Below are 11,240 nucleotides of genomic sequence, written 5' to 3' on the forward strand. Positions count from 1 at the left end.
CATTTGTAGAATTCCTTTCCTTCTTAATGCGCTTGAGCCAATCAGTTGTGTTGTGACAAGGTAGGGGTGGTATACAGAAATAGCCCTATTTGGTATGAGACCAACTCCATTGTCGTGTCTTTGGCTATGCCAGATTAAGTGATATCACATGCTATTCTCTAAAATCCTTTCTCCGTAATTAATATTACCTGATTGAGAATATCGTGTAAATGTAATTAACTAGAGAGTCGGGGCACCACAAAATAATATTTATAGAGCTGTTATCTTCTGAATAAAATCTTAAAGACCTAGTAAAATTTTACATCAATAGCAGTCAATATTAATCGTCACCTTAATTTAGTAAATTCTTGGTTATCTTCACGAACCCTAGCTAACAAGTTGAATCAGCAATACCAAATTGGGTTTAATTATTTATTTATTAAATACCTAACTAATCACACAGAATTACATATACACAGAATGAATTACACCTTGATTTCAAATTAGGTCATAAAGGAAAACGTCCCTAGCGGGCGAAACAGATATGACAGCTGGTTACACAAAAGAAAAGGGTCTGGGTTTGAGTGAAAGAGCGGGAAGACTGAGGGACAAAGGGAGAAGCTGTGCTATCGTAAATACAGTATCTTATGCATTCTAAATTACCGCCCATTTGGAAAAGGAAAATGCAATAAATATTTACTCTGAGCTGCGCTTCGGTAGGTTGATGGTAGATGGAAGGCCGTGTTGCCCAACCAAGTCTTTTGAAGAATGTCTCTGGTGGTCAATTGGATACGTTGTAGTAACGTTGTTGTGTGGGAGACGGGATACTCTGTCTGTTCTTTCCTAGCCCGCGTTTGTGGCTGCTGTTGCTAACTCAGCGACTAGGAGGTATCACTTCTGTAGTGAATAAGAGTTCAAAGTTCATAACATTCGCAACCAAAGCTCACGCTGAGGTTGGCTTAGTTCTGTAGTTGACATGTTAGTCCTTTTAACTCAGAGGCGGCAGACCTCACGTACGTGGAACAGGAGGTTACATTTTCGTCAAGGCTTCATATAGTGGAGTGAGAAGGGTGTGTCTGAAAAGTTTTATAACCCATGTCTCTTCACAGGGGCGGGCCACTGATTGAGCAGAGCCCTAACCTTATGAAAACCCAAATCTCTCATTTGGAAGCTAAAATTACACTTAATCTCTTCACCAATAATTGTATATTCAAACATTTAAATTGAACAACAATTCCATGTGACTCCGATAACTACAATGTGCAGAATTTCCACTGTAGAGTTTATGTCATCCTATCATTGATGAGAATGTCCCAGATGACAACCGAACTGACATCATATTCATTAAGTACCACCGCATATGTTTAATTGGTCGGATTATCAGAATATAGTTCATTTCCCCCCACCTTCTGATGTTCCCAGAATCTCTATGTTAACCAAGGGGTTTTCAAATGTCACATCAGTAGGGTAGAGAGAGGAAAAAGGCTGGAAGAGGTATTCATGACGGTCATAAACCTACCCGCAGGCCAACGTCATGACAGTCCCCCCATATTGGGTTAAATCTTGCGATTAACCTGCATGTTGCAAACCAACATAAAAATGACCGTGGGTTGTCCTGGTTGTGGACCATCGTTGTGGTCCCCATCTGGTGGTCGACCCGGGTAGGGTTCTGCGAATTAAGTCCGCTCCATGGCTGAACAGCAGATGTCCAGTTGGTGGTCGCTGTTACAGTCCCCCCTCTGGTGGTCGATCCGGGTAGGGGGTCTCAAAATGAAGAAGTCCTCTCCATGGCTGGGCAGCAGATGTCCGGATTGGGATCGCCGTTCCGGACCCGTCGTCTGGTCGTCCAGACTGGAAGATCTGGGCAGTAACTTAGGCAGATGTTAACAACGCACACACACTCATGAAATATATCATTACATTTCCTCCCAAATGAGTGGCGTTGTGGCACTAACTGATGGTTGTATGGGGAACTTGTCTAGGGCTCTATCACTTTCTACGTGCCGAAGAAAATGAAACAAAATGATTGAAAGCATAAACAAAACAAAATATAGTTATGCCCCCTTAATCATCTAATTGGACTGTATTTTATCTACGTCCATGGTCTTGATGACCCTATCATGGCATTGTCTAATGTCATATCTAGGGCTTTCCTAATTTGCGGGGTGTTGCTTAGGGTACTATCCTAAGTTGATAACTATATGATAAGTCTACAGCTGTAAGGCACTAGTTTTGGGCAGTCTACAGGGATGACCTATGGACTTCTGAGAAGAAAACTGGTGAGTGCTGTAGCTGTAGAGTGAAAGGCCTCAAAATAAATGTTCAACTTTACTAAGTGATCCTAGCATAAATCCGAATTGGATGTTCCGTTGTGCATGTGCGTTTATGCCTACGCAAGCGCACATGTCAAGGGAAGGAAACCAAGTATCCTGGCATATTACAACTTGTTCAGAATCAGTCTGACGTAGTCAGGTAATTTTCAGGTCAATGCCTGGATGTCAGTCAGAATTGGTGTCGAGGGAGTCTGTAGTGGTTTTACTACCAGTCACTGTCTTACACTATTGTAGTGGTGGTAGGTATGAAGAAGTATACCTCATAGCTATGTTATCCACGGAGGAGCTAACCTCATGACGGAAGTACTCTTTAAGTATTAGAACAGTCGTACGTGGTGTGATCGTGGTTCATGACTTCTAATAACTTTTCTCCTGAACGGAGGGTTCTATTTATTAGTGGCGTGTGTTAACCAATGGAAGAGTGCAATGGAGATTCCCTTCCCCGTGTTGCACTCTGAGTGACTCCTATGTCGCTAATATCAAAAGCAAAAGTGAGGTTACTTCTTACTGAGTGTTGCTGAGTCTTACTGAGTTTTGCTGGACTGACTGTCGTATCGGTACTGGTACTCAAGGGGTCCAGTTGTCCTACAGATTTATTCTGAAATGTTATCCTACAGGAATACATGATTAGAGCATTTTACTAGTTGTCTTGTAGTGACTACTACAGATGGCAAGGAATGATTTTTGTCATAAACCTACCTCCAGGCCAATGTCATGACACCATATAATGGCAAGAACATCTCAAATAAGAGAAAAGACAGTCCATCATTACTTTAAGACATGGTCAGTCAATACGGAACATTTCAAGAACATTGAAAATTTCTTCAAGTGCAGTCGCAAAAACCATCAAGTGCTATGATGAAACTGGCTCTCATGAGGATCGCCACAGGAAAGGAAGATCCAGAGTTACCTCTGCTGCAGAGGATAAGGTTATTAGAGTTACCAGCCTCAGAAATTGCAGCCCAAATAAATTATTCACAGAGTTCAAGTAACATACACATCTCAACATTAACTGTTCAGAGGAGACTGCGTGAATCAGGCCTTCCTGGTCGAATTGCTGCAAAGAAACCACTACTAAAGGACACCAATATTAAGAAGAGACTTGGTTGGGCCAAGAAACACGAGCAATGGACATTAGACCGGTAGAAATCTGTCTTTTGTCCTTGAAATCTGTCCTTGGGAAGCATAGTAGGTGAATGGATGATCTCCACAGATGTGGTTCCCACTGTGAAGCATGGAGGAGGAGGTGTGACGTGTGGGAGTGCTTTACTGGTGACACTGTCAGTGATTTATTTAGAATTCAAGGCACACAACCAGCACGGCTACCACAGCATTCTGCAGCGATATGCCGTCCCATCTGGTTTGCGCTTAGTGGGACTATCACTTGTTTTTCAACAGGACAATGACCCAACACACCTCCAGACTGTGTAAGGGCTATTTGACCAAGAAGGAGAAAGGTGGAGTGTTGCATCAGATGACCTGGTTTCCACAATCACCTGACCTCAACCCAATTGAGATGGTTTGAGAGGAGTTGGAAGGAAAAGCAGCCAACAAGTGCTCAGCATGTGTGGGAACTCCTTCAAGGCTGTTGGAAAAGCATTCCAGGTGAAGCTGGTTGAGAGTGTGCAAAGCTGTCATCAAGGCAAAGAGTGGCAACTTTGAAGAATCTAAAATATAAATTATATTTAGATTTGTTGAAAACTTGTTTGGTTACTACATGATTCCATATGTTATTTAATAGTTTACATGTCTTCTTTGACGTCTTCCTTTTATTATTCTACGATGTAGAAAATATTAAAAATAAAGAAAAACCCTTGAATGAGTAGGTGTGTCCAAACTTTTTATTGTTACTATATATATATATATATATATATATATATATATATATATATATATATATATATATATATATATATATATATATATATATATATAATCTTTCTACACTATGAGGTTGGAATAATACTGTGAAATTGTGAAAATTATGATAATGTCCTTTTCTTGTAAGAGATTTTTGAAAAGACTGACTGAAATTTCATCCTCTTTTGGTGGGATGTAGCCTAGTGGTTAGAGCGTTGGACTAGTAACCGGAAGGTTGCAAGTTCAAACCCCTGAGCTGACAAGGTACAAATCTGTCGTTCTGCCCCTGAACAGGCAGTTAACCCACTGTTCCCAGGCCGTCATTGAAAATAAGAATATGTTCTTAACTGACTTGCCTGGTTAAATAAAGGTAAAAAATAAAAATAAAGTAAAAATATGGCCTACCTGGTGATTAGTTAATAGGTTTGGAACTCTCTTTCTTATTGGTCTATCTGCCAGTTTTCCACACAGACCACTCCCAGAGAGGCCTGCTCCAGGAATGGGTGCCTCCCACTGCTCCAGTGTGTAACCTTCCCCAGAATAACCCCCTCCCCCCGCCCTGCTAATGTGCTGCTTAGCAGAGCTGGTAACCGTGGAACATCTCTCACTTTCTCTCTCTCTCTTTCTTTCTTTCCCTCTCTCTCTCTTCCCACTCTCTATTCCCTCTCTCTCTGTCTCTCTCTCTCTCTCTCTCTCTCTCTCTCTCTCTCTCTCTCTCTCTCTCTCTCTTTCCCTTTCTCTCTTGCTCTCTCTCTCTCTCTCTCTCTCTCTCTCTCTCTCTCTCTCTCTCTCTCTCTCTCTCTCTCTCTCTCTCTCTCTCTCTCTCTCTCTCTCTCTCTCTCCCTCTCTCTCTCTCTCTCTCTCTCTCTCTCTCTCTCTCTCTCTCTCTCTCTCTCTCTCTCTCTCTCTCTCTCTCTCTTGGATTTGTTTTCAAAATCTTTGTGTATCTGTGTAATCTGAGGGAAATATGTCTCTCTAATATGGTCATACATTGGGCAGGAGGTTAGGAAGTGCAGCTCAGTTGCCACCTTATTTTGTGGGCAGTGAGCACATAGCCTGTCTTCTCTTGAGAGCCATGTCTGTCTACGGCGGCCTTTCTCAATAGCAAGGCAATGCTCACTGAATCTGTACATAGTCAAAGCTTTCTTTAAGTTTGGGTCAATCACAGTGGTCAGGTATTCTGCCACTGTGTACTCTCTGATTAGCATTTTAGTTTGCTATGTTTTCTTGTAAATTTTTTCCAATGTGTCAAGTAATTATCTTTTTGTTTTCTCATGATTTGGTTGGGTCTAATTGTGCTTCTGTCCTGGGGCTCTGTGGGGTGCGTTTGTGTTTGTGAACAGAGCCCCAGAACCAGCTTACTTAGGGGACTCTTCTCCAGGTTCATCTCATAATTTTTTTGTGCTCTAGGGCAATGATGTCTAGATGGAATTTGCATTTGTGGTCCTGGCGACTGGACCTTTTTTGGAACACCATTATTTTGGTCTTACTGAGATTCACTGTCAGGGCCCAGGTCTGGCAGAATCTGTGCAGAATATCTAGGTGCTGCTGTAGCCCCTCCTTGGTTGGTGACAGAAGCACCAGATCATCAGCGAACAGTAGACATTTTACTTCAGATTCTAGTAGGGTGAGGCCGGGTGCTGCAGACTTTTCTAGTGCACGCGCCAATTCGTTGATATATATGTTGAAGAGGGTGGGGCTTAAGCTGCATCCTTGTCTCACCCCACGGCCCTGTGGGAAGAATTTTAACCGCACACTTGTTGTTTGTGTACATGGATTTTATAATGTTGTATGTTTTACCCCAAACACCATTTTCCATCAGTTTCTGTCCCTCTCTCTCTCTCTCTCTCTCTCTCTCTCTCTCTCTCTCTCTCTCTCTCTGTCTCTCTCTCTCTCTCTCTCTCTGTCCCTCCCTCCCTCTCTCTCTCTCTGTACCTCTCTCTCTCTCTCTCTCTCTCTCTCTCTCTCTCTCTCTCTCTCTCTCTCTCTCTGTCCCTCTCTCTCTCTCTGTCTCTCTCTCTCTCTCTCCACCTCTCTCTCTCTCTGTCCTCTCTCTCTCTCTCTCTCTCTCTCTCTCTCTCTCTCTCTCTCTCTCTGTCCCTCTCTCTCTCTGTCCCTCCCTCTCTCTCTCTCTGTACCTCTCTCTCTCTCTCTCTCTCTCTCTCTCTCTCTCTCTCTCTCTCTCTCTCTCTCTCTGTCTCTCCCTCTCTCTCTCTCTGTAACGGCGTTCTTCGTTTGTAGAAAGAGAGTCGGACCGAAATGCAGCGTGGTGGTTACTCATGTCTTTTATAAATGAAGAGCGATACATGAAATAACTTATACAAAAGCAAAACAACAAACGGAACGTGAAAACCTAATTACAGCCTATCTGGTGAAACTACACAGAGACAGGAACAATCACCCACGAAATACAAAGTGAAACCCAGGTTACCTAAATACGGTTCCCCATCAGAGACAACAAGAATCACCTGATTCTGATTGAGAACCGCCTCAGGCAGCCAAGCCTATACTAGACACCCCTAATCAAGCACAATCCCAATGCCTACAAAAACCCCAATACGACAATACAATAACCCCATGTCACACCCTGGCCTGAACAAATAATTAAAGAAAACACAAAATACTAAGACCAAGATGTGACACACACTCTCTCTCTCTCTCTCTCTCTCTCTCTCTCTCTCTCTCTCTCTCTCTCTCTCTCTCTCTCTCTCTCTCTCTCTCTCTCTCTCTCTCTCTCTCTCTCTCTCTCTCTCTCTCTCTCTCTCTCTCTCTCTCTCTCTCTCTGTCTCTTCTTTTCTTCTCTTTCTCTCTCTTGCTCTCTTGAACTTTATCTTCTTATTTCTCTCTCCTGCTCTCCCCTTCTTTCTCTCGCTCTCTTTCTCTTTGTCTCTCTTCCTTTCTTATCTCTCTCTCAATTCAATTCAAAGGCATTTATTGGCACGGTAAACATATGTTTGCATTGCTAAAGCAATGTCTCTCTCTCTCTCTTTCCTCTCTCTCAATGTCTCTTTCCTCTCTCTCAATGTCTCTCTCTCGCATTCTCTCTGTCTTCTCTCTGTCTCACACTCTCTTATGTCTCTCTCTCTCTCTGGCAGATGACTCCTATTTCTGGCACTATGCTAATTGCCTACCATCTGGGCCTAGTCTTCTGTCCTCTCTCTCCCCTCTGCCCCTCTCCCTATCTCTCTCTCCATCTCTCCTTCTCTCTTCCCCCCTCCATGTCCCTCAGGGCTTAGCGGTACCATTCTCAGCCATGCTTATCCAACATTCAGGGTGGTGTATGTGTAGTTGCAGTCTGTTGGCCCTCTCTCCTGCCTCTGAACAAATACTTGTACACTTTCTCACACACACACACACACACACACACACACACACACACACACACACACACACACACACACACACACACACACACACACACACACACACACACACACACACACACACACACACACACACACACACACACACACACGCACACACAGCTCTGTGCTTAAGATTTAGAGGCACAATCAGCTTGTAGCAAATGCGCTCGCTGTGTTGTGTCTGAAGCATCCAGCTGTGCTGCCTCTGAACTGTGCACAGATTAGCAGGCATCCCACAGCCCTGTCTGGACAAAACACAACACGACACACCACCACACTACATTACACTACACACCACCGCACTATATTACTCTACACTACACTACATATCGCCACACTACATTACACTACACTACACTACAATACACACCACTACACGACACTGCACTACACTACACTACCCAAACTGCACCACCACACTACACTGCACATCACCACACTACATTTCACTACACTACACTACATTACACACCACACTACACGACACTGCACTACACTACACTACCCAAACTGCACCACCACACTACACTAACACATCACCACACTACATTACACTACACTACACTACACTACACACCACTTCCCTACACTACACGACACCACCACACCATACCGCCACACTACACACCACTACAGTACACTATACTACACTACACTACACAACACACACCACCATAACACAACACACCACCACACTACATTTCACTACACTACACTACATTACACACCACTACACGACACTACACATCACCACACTACATTCCACTACACTACACCACACTACATTACACACCACAACACCACCACACTACACTACACACCACCACACCATACAGCACACTACACTACACCACACTACAGCACACTACACTACACCAAACCACACCACACACCACCACACTACACACCACTACAATACATTACAACACTACACTACACACCACCACCACATGTCACGAACCGGCTCAAAGCCCGTAAAAAAAGGGAGACAACGTGGAGATAAGGAGGAATAAAACATATATTTATTAAATAAAGTAACTAAGTACAATATACAATGGTGTGTGTAATCAGTAATCAGTAGTGTAAGTGAGTGTTTTGCATGAATGTGATAATTCAGGGTGTTGAAAGGTGCCAAAGCAAACAACCAAAAACCACCAAGAAAAACAACCAAATCTATAAAGGTGTCTGCATGGAGAGAGTCTGCTCCATGAATGGGGAAGTGGTGTATTTATCCTGGGAGACACCGGGCCCAGGTGTGTCTGCATGGAGAGAGTCTCCTCCATGAATGGGGAAGTGGTGTATTTATCCTGGGAGACACCGGGCCCAGGTGTGTCTGCATGGAGAGAGTCTGCTCCATGAATGGGGAAGTGGTGTATTTATCCTGGGAGACACCGGGCCCAGATGTGTCTGCATGGAGAGAGTCTCCTCCATGAATGGGAAGTGGTGTATTTATCCTGGGAGACACCGGGCCCAGGTGTGTCTGCATGGAGAGAGTCTCCTCCATGAATGAGGAAGTGGTGTATTTATCCTGGGAGACACCGGGCCCAGGTGTGTCTGCATGGAGAGAGTCTCCTCCATGAATGGGGAAGTGGTGTATTTATCCTGGGAGACACCGGGCCCAGGTGTGTCTGCATGGAGAGAGTCTCCTCCATGAATGGGGAAGTGGTGTATTTATCCTGGGAGACACCGGGCTCAGGTGTGTCTGCATGGAGAGAGTCTCCTCCATTAATGGGGAAGTGGTGTATTTATCCTGGGAGACACCGGGCCCAGGTGTGTCTGCATGGAGAGAGTCTCCTCCATTAATGGGGAAGTGGTGTATTTATCCTGGGAGACACCGGGCTCAGGTGTGTCTGCATGGAGAGAGTCTCCTCCATTAATGGGGAAGTGGTGTATTTATCCTGGGAGACACCGGGCTCAGGTGTGTCTGCATGGAGAGAGTCTCCTCCATGAATGGGGAAGTGGTGTATTTATCCTGGGAGACACCGGGCCCAGGTGTGTCTGCATGGAGAGAGTCTCCTCCATGAATGGGGAAGTGGTGTATTTATCCTGGGACACAGCGGGCCCAGGTGTGTCTGCATGGAGAGAGTCTCCTCCATGAATGGGGAAGTGGTGTATTTATCCTGGGAGACACCGGGCCCAGGTGTGTCTGCATGGAGAGAGTCTCCTCCATGAATGGGGAAGTGGTGTATTTATCCTGGGAGACACCGGGCCCAGGTGTGTCTGCATGGAGAGAGTCTCCTCCATGAATGGGGAAGTGGTGTATTTATCCTGGGAGACACTGGGCCCAGGTGTGTCTGCATGGAGAGAGTCTCCTCCATGAATGGGGAAGTGGTGTATTTATCCTGGGTGACACCGGGCCCAGGTGTGTCTGCATGGAGAGCGTCTCCTCCATGAATGGGGAAGTGGTGTATTTACTACACTACACACACCATCACACTACATTACAGAGCACGACACTACACTACACTACACTACACTACACACACCATCACACTACATTACAGAGCACTACACTACACTAATATAAGGAATTTTTGATTAATTACACATTTACTTTTGATACTTAAGTACATTTTAGCAATTCTATTTTCTTTTGAAACTAAAGTATATTTAAAATCACATTTTTTTTCGACTTTTACTCAAGTAGTATTTTACTGGGTGACTTTCACTTTTACTTGAGTCATTTTCTAATAAGGTATATTTACTTTTACTCAGGTATGTCCATTTAGTACTTTTTTTTACACCACTGCCAAACCCTCTCTTTCATCAACGCTCGATGCAAACGTTTTTATGGTCTTCTCTGTGTTGCTCTCCACATCCCCCATTCTGTCCCACATCTGTGAAGCAGTCAATTCTGGAGGTTAACTTTACAGTAATCAGTCAATAACAATACACTGTCTTTCAAAGGGGCTTTACTTTTTACTTTGTCTCTCTCTCTCCCTGATAGCTATGGGCCATAGCATAAGTCATGGTTTATTTTTCTCTCTCCCTCCCGCTCTGATCATGCTTATAATAATACCTATAATAATAATAATATAATAATAATATAATATAATAATACCTATAATAATATAATAATACTATAATAAATAATACCTATAATAATATAATAATAATATAATAATATAATATAATAATACCTATAATAATATAATAAATAATACCTATGAGAATATAATAATATAATAATAATATAATATAATAATACCTATAATAATATAATAATAATATAATATAATAATACCTATAATAATATAATAAATAATACCTATGATAATATAATAATATAATAATAATATAATATAATAATACCTATAATAATATAATAATAATATAATATAATAATACCTATAATAATATAATAATAATATATATAATATAATAATAATATAATAATATAATAAATATAATAATAATAATAATATAATAATAATATAATATAATAATACCTATAATAATATAATAAATAATACCTATGATAATATAATAATATAATAATAATATAATATAATAATACCTATAATAATATAATAATAATATAATATAATAATACCTATAATAATATAATAATAATATAATATAATAATACCTATAATAATATAATAATAATATAATATAATAATAATATAATATAATAATACCTTGTAATGCTTGTTAATGCTTTGTAACTTAACCTTTATGCCTTTTATAATATTTAGTTCAT

The 11,240-nt window shown here is 41.9% G+C and overlaps 1 protein-coding gene across 1 annotated transcript in view; it reads left to right on the top strand.

Moving 5' to 3' along the window:
* The window catches only part of LOC118360258 (extracellular sulfatase Sulf-2-like), a 94,463-nt gene that overhangs the window by 46,996 nt on the left and 36,227 nt on the right, over window positions 1-11,240 (top strand).

The sequence above is a fragment of the Oncorhynchus keta genome, chromosome 27, assembly GCF_023373465.1.
Source record: "Oncorhynchus keta strain PuntledgeMale-10-30-2019 chromosome 27, Oket_V2, whole genome shotgun sequence".
In the NCBI taxonomy this organism is placed as follows: Eukaryota; Metazoa; Chordata; class Actinopteri; order Salmoniformes; family Salmonidae; genus Oncorhynchus; species Oncorhynchus keta.